This window comes from Ruditapes philippinarum, unplaced genomic scaffold, assembly GCF_026571515.1.
Source record: "Ruditapes philippinarum isolate M1 unplaced genomic scaffold, ASM2657151v2 ctg5246_1_1_1_1, whole genome shotgun sequence".
NCBI lineage: Eukaryota > Metazoa > Mollusca > Bivalvia > Venerida > Veneridae > Ruditapes > Ruditapes philippinarum.
The window spans coordinates 40,518-52,587 of record NW_026853716.1 but is presented as its reverse complement, the minus strand read 5'-3'; the positions used below and the strand labels follow the sequence as shown (position 1 = coordinate 52,587).

At 35.4% G+C, this 12,070-nt stretch overlaps 1 long non-coding RNA gene across 1 annotated transcript in view; it reads right to left on the bottom strand.

Annotated features, from left to right (window-relative positions):
* Nucleotides 1-201: 201 nt before the first annotated feature.
* The window catches only part of LOC132737637 (uncharacterized), a 32,016-nt gene continuing 20,147 nt past the window's right edge, over nucleotides 202-12,070 (bottom strand). Inside the window, exon 4 of the long non-coding RNA XR_009626758.1 lies at nucleotides 202-871. This is a non-coding gene — a long non-coding RNA (uncharacterized LOC132737637). The remainder of the gene's footprint in view (nucleotides 872-12,070) is intronic.

Here is a 12,070-nt window from a genome sequence, read left to right as displayed (position 1 = left end):
ATGTAACACTGTTGGGTAGATAATGAACAGAAACTGTAAATTTCATATTATTTTCAAAGTGAAAGGGGCATTACTCTGCCAAAAAATCATTGAACCAAGTCCAAATTCGAACTTGGCCTGGGCATTCTTAAAAACATATCCATATGTCATATTTGAGTTGAATGTGCTGTACCATTGGGGAGATAATAAACGGAAACTGAAAATTTCATATTACTTTTTAAAGTGAAAGGGGCATAACTCTGCCAAAAATCATTGAACCATGACTAAATTTGAACTTGACCTGCGCATTCCTTTGACGCATCCATATGTCAAGTTTGAGTTGAATGTATTGTACCTTTGGGGAGATAATGAACTGAAACTGAAAATTTCATATTATTTTCAAAGTGAAAGGGGCATAACTCTGCCAAAAATCATCGAACCATGACCAAATTTAAACTTGACCTGTATTTTCTCATGACATATCCATATATCAAGTTTGAGTTGAATGTGTTGTACAGTTGGGGAGATAATGAACGGAAACTGAAAATTTCATATTATTTTCAAAGTAAAAGGGGCATAACTCTACCAAAAATCATCGAACCATGACCAAATTCGAACTTGACCTGTATTTTCTCATGACATATCCAAATGTCAAATTTTAGTTGAATGTGTGCAACCGTTCTTAAGATAATGAACGGAAACTGATGATGACGGAATGACAGAAGAATGACGGAAGGACGGAACAGGGTAACACTATATGCCCCGGCCATTACATGGCGGGGGCATAAAAATATTAGTAGAATTTACAAACAATATTTATAGCATTTACAATTATTATAATTGCATTTGTCTATATGACTTTACATCACTGCATTCACTCCATGTGCTTCACCTGAAAATACAATCATGAAAAGTTAATAATTTGGCAATAATCTACATACATAAACTTTTCAGAAGACAAAAAGACACAACCTAAATCTCTTCATTTTGAATGTATTAAAGATGCAAGAACGCTGACCTTTGCCATAAGTATAGTCAGACCAGTCTGAATCTATACTGATGACACATTATTCTATTCTTGAAATTAAAAAAAATTAAAATAGTAATGATAAGCTAGAAATGTGTCATCATGCCACGGATGCCCCCGCATGCAGTCGAAATTTCAGATGTTATAATATTTAGTTCCAAATTTGTTTGCACAAATAATTTTTTTCATTATAAGTTCAAAGCCCTTAAAACTATTCAATGTTAACTAAAACCATTTTTATACAATGTAGAAGGCACTGAAATTATTCAGTCTTAACCTTTTGTAAATTGCATATTTGAGGCCAAAATAATGGCTACATACATTTCCACAAAAGTATGAGTGCTGAAACTGAAAATTCAAATTGTTTCCAACATTCAGGAAAGATAAGTTTGTCCAAAATCATTGAACCACGACCAAATTCAAACTTAAACTGCTTATTCCTAAGATTTATCTATATGTTAAACTTGAGTTGAATGTGTACAACCATTGGGGAGATAATGAACAGAAACTTAAAATTTCTGATTTTTTTTTCAAAGTTCAAGAGGGATAACTCTGTCAGCTATCATCAAACTATGACCAAATTTGAAATTGACCAATGCATTCTTATGACATATCCATATCTTTGAGTTGAATATGTACAACTGTTGGGGAGATAATGAATGGGAACTGAAAATTTCCTCTTTTTCAAAGTTAAAGGAAAATAACTCTGCCAAAAATCATCAAACCATGACAAAATTCAAACTTGACCTGCACATTTTTTTACATATCCATATGTCAAATTTGAGTTGAATGTGTAATACCCTTGAGGAGATAATGGACGGAAACTGAAAATTTCATATCATTTTCAAAGTGAAAGGGATATAACTCTTGCCATAAAATCATCAAACCATGACCAAATTCCAACTTGACCTGCCCATTCCTTTGACATATCCATATGTCAAATTTGAGTTGAATTATAATGTAACACTGTTGGGGAGATAATGAACAGAAACTGTAAATTTCATATTATTTTCAAAGAGAAAGAGGCATTACTCTGCTAAAAATCATTGAACCATGACCAAATTAGAACTTGGCCTGCACATTCCATTGACATATCAATATGTCAAATTTGAGTTGAATGTGCAATACTGTTGGGGAGATAATAAACGGAAACTGAAAATTTCATATTATTTTCAAAGTGAAAGGGGCATAACTCTGCCAAAAATCATTGAACCATGACCAAATTCAAACTTGACCTGCGCATTCCTTTGACTTATCCATATGTCAAGTTTAAGTTGAATCCGTTGTACCGTTGGGAAGATAATGAACTGAAACTGAAAATTTCATATTATTTTCAAAGGGAAAGGGGCATAACTCTACCAAAAATTATCAAACCATGGCCAAATTCGAACTTGACCTGTTTTTTCTCATGACATATCCATATGTCAAATTTGAGTTGAATCCGTTGTACAGTTGGGGAGATAATGAACGGAAACTGGAAATTTCATATTATTTTCAAAGTAAAAGGGGCATAACTCTGCCAAAAATCATTGAACCATGACCAAATTCGAACTTGACCTATATTTTCTCATGACATATCTATATGTCAAATTTGAGTTGAATGTGTGCAACCGTTACAAAGATAATGAATGGAAATTGATGATGACGGAATGACAGAATGACGAAATGACGGAACAGAGTAACACTATATGCCCCGGCCATTATATGGCAGGGGCATAAAAATGCCATCAGTGCAAAAGCTGGTTAGGTAAATTATAAAAATTGAATCAGAAAAAAAAAGTATTTCAGTTAATTAAAATAAGTTATTCAAATGAAATTTTAAGGCAAATGGGCAAATAATTTTAAAAAATAAATTCATAATACAATAAAACTTTGTCATATAATTATGATGTAGCTGATGATAAGGTGCTGAAGTTTGACTTCTTGCAGATCAGACAGGATAATCTACTATTTACACCAGTGCTCGAAAAGTCAGGTGTCATAATGAATTATCTATAATAGATGCTACTGTAAATATATGTTTTGTATGGTGATGTTTCCAGTCATGGTGTTTTGAATGGTGATGTTGTCAGTGGTGATGTTTTGAGTGCAATAGTGGTGATGTTATCAATGTTAATGCTTTAAGTGGTGATGTTTTGAGTGGTGATGTTTTAAGTGGTGATGTTGTTAGCGATGATGCTTTGAGTGGTGATGTTTTAAGTGGTGATGTTGTTAGCGATGATGCTTTGAGTGGTGATGTTTTAAGTGTGATGCTTTGAGTGGTGATGTTGTTAGTGAAGAGGTTTTGAGTGTAATGTTTTGAGTGGTGATGTTTTTAGTGTAATATTGCCAGTGATGATGCTGAGTGATGATACTGTACACGGTGGCATTGAAAGGTTTAAAAAAAATTGCCAGAAAATGTGTTTGATAAGTGCCACTCTAGTACCTCAATAAGCAAGGCAGCTTGCAGTCTGGAAAATTCACAAGTCAAGACTGCTCATATTAAAGGTGTGTTTTTTGTACCTTTACATGTTAAATTTGATGACTTTAAAAAAATTATTTTAACCCTATTTATTTCATGCTTTCCAGCGTTTTATTGTAATATATCAGATGATTATATTCTGATAAACCACTAGTGAAATTTATATAATATAATTTTCACTCACAGTAGCCGGACCATATCTAAATGCGAATGAAAAGAAAATCATAACTAAATGGAATAACAGGCAGAAATAAATGCTGTCATACGAAAATTTTGCTTCTTTAGGAAAAGAAAGTCGATGTCACCATACATCATGTAACAAGAGGGCCATGATGGCCCTGAGGTCGCTCACCTGTATATAGGCCCCCCCAACCCCCCCCCCCCCCCCCAACGTTGCAGGGCCAATTTAACCCAAGGGCTTTTATTTACACAAACTTGGTAGACACCCATAAGAAGATGTTTCATGCTAAACATCTAAGCTCTAGCTCATTGGGCTTTTTAAAAGAAGATTTTTTTAAAGTTTTTACTATACACATATAGTTAAAAACAATGACACCCCTGGGGCCGGGCCAGTTTTGACCCCAGGGCTTTTATTTGAACAAACTTTGTAGACACTCACTAAAAGATGTTTCATGCTTAATATTTTAACTCTAGCTATTTGGGTTTTTTCAAAGAAGATTTTTAAGTTTTAGCTATACACATATAAGGAAAATCAATGACCCCCGGGGCAGTGCCAATTTTGACCCCAGGGCTTTTATTTGAACAAACTTGGTAGACACCTATTAGAACATGTTTGATGCTCAATATCTTAGCCATAGCTCTTTGAGTTCTTTAAAAGAAGATTTTTTTAGGTTTTTACTATATGCATATAGGAAAAATCAATGACCCCCTGGGGCCAGGCCAATTTTGACCCCAGGGCTTTTATTTGAACAAACTTGGTAGACACTCACTAGAAGATGTTTTATGCCAAATATCTAAGCTCTAGCTCTTTGAGTTCTTTAAAAGAAGATTTTTTAAGTTTTTACTATATGCATATAGGGAAAATCAATGACCCCCCGGGGCGGGGCCAATTTTGACCCCAGGGCTTTTATTTGAACAAACTTGGTAGACACCCATTAGAACATGTTTCATGCTAAATATCTTATCTCTAGCTCTTTGGGTTCTTTAAAAGAAGATTTTTTAAGTTTTTACTATATGCATATAGGGAAAATTAATGACCCCCTGGGGCGGGGCCAATTTTGACCCCAGGGCTTTTATTTGAACAAACTTGGTAGACACTCACTAGAAGATGTTTCATGCCAAATATCTAAGCTCTAGCTCTTTGGGTTTTTTAAAAGAAGATATTTAAAGTTTTTTCTTTCGGTTGCCATGGCAACCAGAGTTCTGCATGGAATTAAATTCTTTGAACAATTTTTAAAGGTGACCACCAAAGGAACATTCCTGTGAAGTTTGGATGAAATTGGCTTAGTGGTTTATGAGGAGATGTCATTTAAAGTAAAAGTTTACGGACGGACGGACGACGGACGGACGGACGCCGGACGAAAAGCGATCACAAAAGCTCACCCTGTCACTTTGTGACAGGTGAGCTAAAAATGTAACAAAATTAGAGATATTTAACAGAACTATATTTCAAAATTGATGATGTGACGTCATGATGTGATGACGTCACAAAGGAGAATGCGCGAGGTTATGCAGCAAAATCAGTAAAAAATACTTAAAATCACTTAAAAAGCATGAAATAAAAAGAAAATTTATTTGTTTTACATATAAGATTGAAATATATTTCATTCGTGAACACCAGCCATTATATTTTCACTCGTGGCTACGCCACTTGTGAAAATATTGCATCTGATGTTCACTCAGTGAAATTATATATTTCAATCTTACATGCAAAACAAACAAATATCCTCTATATATTTACTCCAGCATTAATAATCACTGTTTTTTGGTTCAAGCTTATTTGCAAAATCAGCATAAACCTGGTAACATTTTCACTTTATAATTATTTCAATATAAATGACTACAATATCATTATCTTTTTCATTGATCATTTTCATTATCTTTATGTCATTATGATTATCCAAGTTCTTTTCTTATTGTCACTATCATTATTATGATTACAATAATTATTATAATGTTTAACATTATCACGATAGCAACTTTTATCATCATTATTATTTTCATTTCTATTATTATCATCATTATTTTTATGATTATTATTACAATTATTATTATTATTATCATTATAAGTACATGTACTTCACTCATACCCTGCTAGTAGCAACCGAATCTACTCAAGCGTCCTAAGCAAACCAAGATCAGCCCGTTGTCTGATAATCGTCTACACTACTTTTTTGGACAACCAGCACTATAATATTATTATATATTCTAACACTCCACATGATTTTGTCACTATAGACAAAGGAAAAAACTGGTGTTAAACTACCAATAAACACTGGTTAGGGACTACTTGCTTATGCGGCTGTTATGTTTTCACCCTCAATTATATAGTTTACAAGGCCTTTTAAAGCAACAATAAAAAGCATTTTTATTTATATTTTCAGTTCTTATAATGTCTTCTTTTCATACAATACGGAAATAACATCTCACATACACTAACGCCACATAATTGATCCATATCAGTTAATAAATAGTTTTTGACAAAACAGCGCCAATCTGTAAGCAGCGTAATGACGTCATCTTAAGTAAACAACTCATTCATAAACAAGCTGACCTTATTTCATACATACAATAATGAACAAGAGGGCCATGATGGCCCTGAGGTCGCTCACCTGTATATAGGCCCCCGTAGCGGGGCCAGTTTAAACCCCAGGGCTTTTACTTGAACAAACTTGGAAGACACCCATTAGAAGATGTTTCATGATGTTAAGTTTTTACTACGCACATATAATGAAAAACAATGACCTCCGCCCCCCTCCCCCCCCCCCCACTTTGGCAGGGCCAATTTTAACCCAAGGGCTTTTATTTGAACAAACTTGGTAGACACCAACAAAAAGATGTTTCCTGCTTAAAATCTAACCTCTAGCTCATTGGGTTTTTTAAAAGAAGATTTTTTAAGTTTTTACTATACACATATAGTTAAAAACAATGACACCTCTGGGGCGTAGCCAGTTTTAACCCCAAGCTTTTATTTGAAAAAAACTTTGTAGACACTCACTAGAAGATGTTTCATGCTAAATATCTAAACTCTAGCTATTTGGGTTTTTTCAAAGAAGATTTTTAAGGTTTTGCCATACATATATAAGGAAAATCAATGACCCCGGGGCGGGGCCAATTTTGACCCCAGGGCTTTTATTTGAACCAACATTGTAGACACTCACTAGAAGATGTTTCATGATTAATATCTAAACTCTAGCTATTTGGGTTTTTTTAAAGAAGATTTTTCAAGTTTTTACTATATGCATATACGGAAAATCAATGACCCCTGGGGCGGGGCCAATTTTGACCCCAGGGCTTTTATTTGAACAAACTTGGTAGACACTTATCAGAAGATGTTTCATGCTAAATATCTTAGCTCTAGCTCTATGGGTTCTTTAAAAGAAGATTTTTTAAGTTTTTACTATATGCATATAGGGAAAATCAATGACCCCCTGGGGCGGGGCCAATTTTGACCCCAGGGCTTTTATTTGAACAAACTTGGTAGACACTTATCAGAAGATGTTTCATGCTAAATATCTTAGCTCTAGCTCTATGGGTTCTTTAAAAGAAGATTTTTTAAGTTTTTACTATATGCATATAGGGAAAATCAATGACCCGCTGGGGCGGGGCCAATTTTGACCCTTATTGAATTTTGACTTATCAGAAGATGTTTCATGCCAAATATCTAAGCTCTAGCTCTTTGGGTTTTTTAAAAGAAGATATTTAAAGTTTTTTCTTTCGGTTGCCATGGCAACCAGAGTTCTGCATGGAATTAACTTCTTTGAACAAGTTTTAAAGGTGACCACCAAAGGAACATTCCTGTGAGATATGGATGAAATTGGCTTAGTGGTTTATGAGGAGATGTCATTTAAAGTAAAAGTTTACGGACGAACGACGGATGGACGCCGGACGAAAAGTGATCACAAAAGCTCACCCTGTCACTTTGTGACAGGTGAGCTAAAAATGGGGCACTGATGTAAACACAATATGACGTAAGTTGTTATTGTTTAAAACTTGATAAAATAACGTTTTTTTTATTATTTCTTTTGTTTAATAATTTCTATATCTTTGCAACAGTAGGGTGCGAAAATCGAACAGCGTTATACTAAAATCGGCACCGGACATTATTCCCGCTTGAAAAAATAACATTAGTGATTTTCCTTAAATTATCTTGTTAAAATCGAAATAACATCGGCCTAAGAGTTGTATATCAGCTATTTAACACCGGTTTCGTCGTTTTGATGCAAAAAAATTAACCACTCAGGCCTATGGCATTCGTGGTCAATTCCTACGTATCAAAACTCCAAACCGGTGTTAAATAGCCGATATACACCTCTCAGGCCGATGTTATTTCTTAAACAATATTCTAATTCTGTCAAGTCTAGTCTGACTTTCTTTAGAGGCAGACATTTTGATAAAATACAAGTCTGACTAACTCTCTTTAGAGGCAGACATTTTGACAAACTACAGGTCTGACTTACTCTCTTTAGAGGCAGACATTTTGACAAACTACAGGTCTGGCTTATTGTTTTAGAGGCAGACATTTTGACAAACTACAAGTCTGACTTACTCTCTTTAGAGGCAGACATTTTGACAAACTACAGGTCTGACTTATTGTTTTAGAGGCAGACATTTTGACAAACTACAGGTCTGACTTACTCCCTTTAGAGGCAGACATTTTGACAAACTACAAGTCTGACTTACTCTCTTTAGAGGCAGACATTTTGACAAACTACAGGTCTGACTTACTCCCTTTAGAGGCAGACATTTTGACAAACTACAAGTCTGACTTACTCTCTTTAGAGGCAGACATTTTGACAAACTACAGGTCTGACTTATTGTTTTTGAGGCAGACATTTAGATAAAATACAGGTCTGACTTACTCTCTTTAGAGGCAGACATTTTGACAAACTACAAGTCTGACTTACTCTCTTTAGAGGCAGACATTTTGACAAACTACAGGTCTGACTTACTCTCTTTAGAGGCAGACATTTTGACAAACTACAGGTCTGACTTACTCTCTTTAGAGGCAGACATTTTGACAAAATACAGGTCTGACTTACTCTCTTTAGAGGCAGACATTTTGACAAACTACAAGTCTGACTTACTCTCTTTAGAGGCAGACATTTTGACAAACTACAGGTCTGACTTACTCTCTTTAGAGGCAGACATTTTGACAAACTACAGGTCTGACTTACTCTCTTTAGAGGCAGACATTTTGACAAACTACAGGTCTGACTTACTGTTTTAGAGGCAGACATTTAGACAAACTACAGGTCTGACTTACTCTCTTTAGAGGCAGACATTTTGACAAAATACAGGTCTGACTTACTCTCTTTAGAGGCAGACATTTTGACAAACTACAGGTCTGACTTACTCTCTTTAGAGGCAGACATTTTGACAAACTACAGGTCTGACTTACTCTCTTTAGAGGCAGACATTTTGACAAACTACAGGTCTGACTTACTCTCTTTAGAGGCAGACATTTTGACAAACTACAAGTCTGACTTACTCTCTTTAGAGGCAGACATTTAGACAAAATACAGGTCTGACTTACTCTCTTTAGAGGCAGACATTTTGACAAACTACAGGTCTGACTTATTGTTTTAGAGGCAGACATTTTGACAAAATACAAGTCTGACTTATTGTTTTAGAGGCAGACATTTTGACAAACTACAGGTCTGACTTACTCCCTTTAGAGGCAGACATTTTGACAAACTACAGGTCTGACTTACTCTCTTTAGAGGCAGACATTTTGACAAACTACAGGTCTGACTTACTCTCTTTAGAGGCAGACATTTTGACAAACTACAAGTCTGACTTACTCTCTTTAGAGGCAGACATTTTGACAAACTACAGGTCTGACTTACTCTCTTTAGAGGCAGACATTTTGACAAACTACAGGTCTGACTTACTCTCTTTAGAGGCAGACATTTTGACAAACTACAGGTCTGACTTACTCTCTTTAGAGGCAGACATTTTGACAAAATACAGGTCAGACTTACTCTCTTTAGAGGCAGACATTTTGACAAACTACAAGTCTGACTTACTCTCTTTAGAGGAGGACATTTTGACAAACTACAAGTCTGACTTACCCTCTTTAGAGGCAGACATTTCGACAAACTACAGGTCTGACTTACTCTCTTTAGAGGCAGACATTTTGACAAACAAGTCTGACTTACTCTCTTTAGAGGCAGACATTTCGACAAACTACAGGTCTGACTTACTCTCTTTAGAGGCAGACATTTTGACAAAATACAGGTCTGACTTACTCTCTTTAGAGGCAGACATTTTGACAAACTACAGGTCTGACTTACTCTCTTTAGAGGCAGACATTTAGATAAAAACAGGTCTGACTAACTCTCTTTAGAGGCAGACATTTTGACAAACTACAAGTCTGACTTACTCTCTTTAGAGGCAGACATTTTGACAAACTACAAGTCTGACTTACTCTCTTTAGAGGCAGACATTTTGACAAAATACAGGTCCGACTTACTGTCATTTGGGACTGACATTTAGACAAAATTCAGGTCTGACTTACTTTCTTTTGAGGCAGACATTTAGACAAAAACTAGAATTGACTTACTCTCTCATAGGGCAGACATTTAGACAAATACAGGTCTGAGTTACTGTCTTTAGAGGCAGACATTTTGACAAAAACAGGTCTGACTTACTCTCTTTAGAGGCAGACATTTTGACAAACTACAGGTCTGACTTACTCTCTTTATAGAGGCAGACATTTTGACAAAATACAGGTCTGACTTACTCTCTTTAGAGGCAGACATTTTGACAAACTACAGTCTGACTTACTCTCTTTAGAGGCGTGGACATTTAGACAAACTCAGGTCTGACTATCTTTAGAGGCAGACATTTGGACAAAATAAAGGTCTTAATTACTCCCTTATGAGGCAGACATTTACATAAAAATACAGGTCTGACTTTCTTTAGAGGGAGACATATAGACAAACAAGATTGCATTTGTGAACTAGAAATGTGTCATCATGCCACGGATGTCCCCGCATGCAGCCAAAATTTCAGATGGTGCATTAATTATTTTTTTATTTTAAGTTCAAAGCCCTTAAAACTTTTCAATGTTAACACAAACCATTTTCATACAATGTTCAAGGCACTGAAATTATTCAGTCTTGACCTTTTAAAAATAGCATATTGCATATTTGTAGCCAAAATAATGGCTAAAAGTATGAGTGCTGAAACTGAAAGTTCAAAATTTTTCCAACATTCAGGAAAGATAAGTTTGTCTAAAATCATTGAACAACGACCAAATTCAAACTTAAACTGCTTATTCCTAAGATGTATCTATATTATTTTCAAAGTGAAAGGGACATAACTCTGCCAAAAAATCATCAAACCATGACCAAATTCCAACTTGACCTGCCCATTCCTTTGACATATCCATATGTCAAATTTAAGTTGAATATGTTGTACCATTGGGGAGATAATAAGTTGAACTTGGCCAGGGCATTCCAAAAACATATCCATATGTCAAATTTGAGTTGAATGTGTTGTACCATTGGGGAGATAATAAACGGAAACTGAAAATTTCATATTACTTTCAAAGTGAAAGGGGCATACCTCTGCCAAAAATCATTGAACCATGACCAAATTTGAACTTGACCTGCGCATTCCTTTGACGCATACATATGTCAAGTTTGAGTGGAATGTGTTGTACCTTTGGGGAGATAATGAACAGAAACTGAAAATTTCATATTATTTTCAAAGTAAAAGGGGCATAACTCTGCCAAAAATCATCGAACCATGACCAAATTCGAACTTGACCTGTATTTTCTCATGACATATCCATATGTCAAGTTTGAGTTGAATGTGTTGTACCGTTGGGGAGATAAGGAACGGAAACTGAAATTTCATATTATTTTCAAAGTAAAAGGGGCATAACTCTGCCAAAAATCATCGAACCATGACCAAATTCGAACTTGACCTGTATTTTCTCATGACATATCCATATGTCAAATTTGAGTTGAATGTGTGCAACCGTTCTTAAGATAATGAACGGAAACTGATGATGACGGAATGACAGAATGACGGAAGGACAGAAGGATGGAAGGACGGAATGATGGAACAGGGTAACACTATATGCCCCGGCCATTACATGGTGGGGGCATAAAAATTAGATATAATAGAGAAAGTAGATTCGCCAAGTAATTGGGTTAGTCCAATTGTTGTAGTACCTAAGAAAGAAGCAGTCAGACTATGTGTAGATATGAGGCGTGCAAATGAAGCTGTAATTTGGGAAAGATAACCTATACCAACAACAGAAGAGGTTTTGCAAGATTTGAATGGTTCAGCTGTATTTTCAAAGCTAGACATTAAAATGGCGTATCACCAAATTGAACTGGATACACAATCAAGGGAGATAACTACATTCATGACTCATAGAGGAATGTATAGATATAAAAGACTTTTGT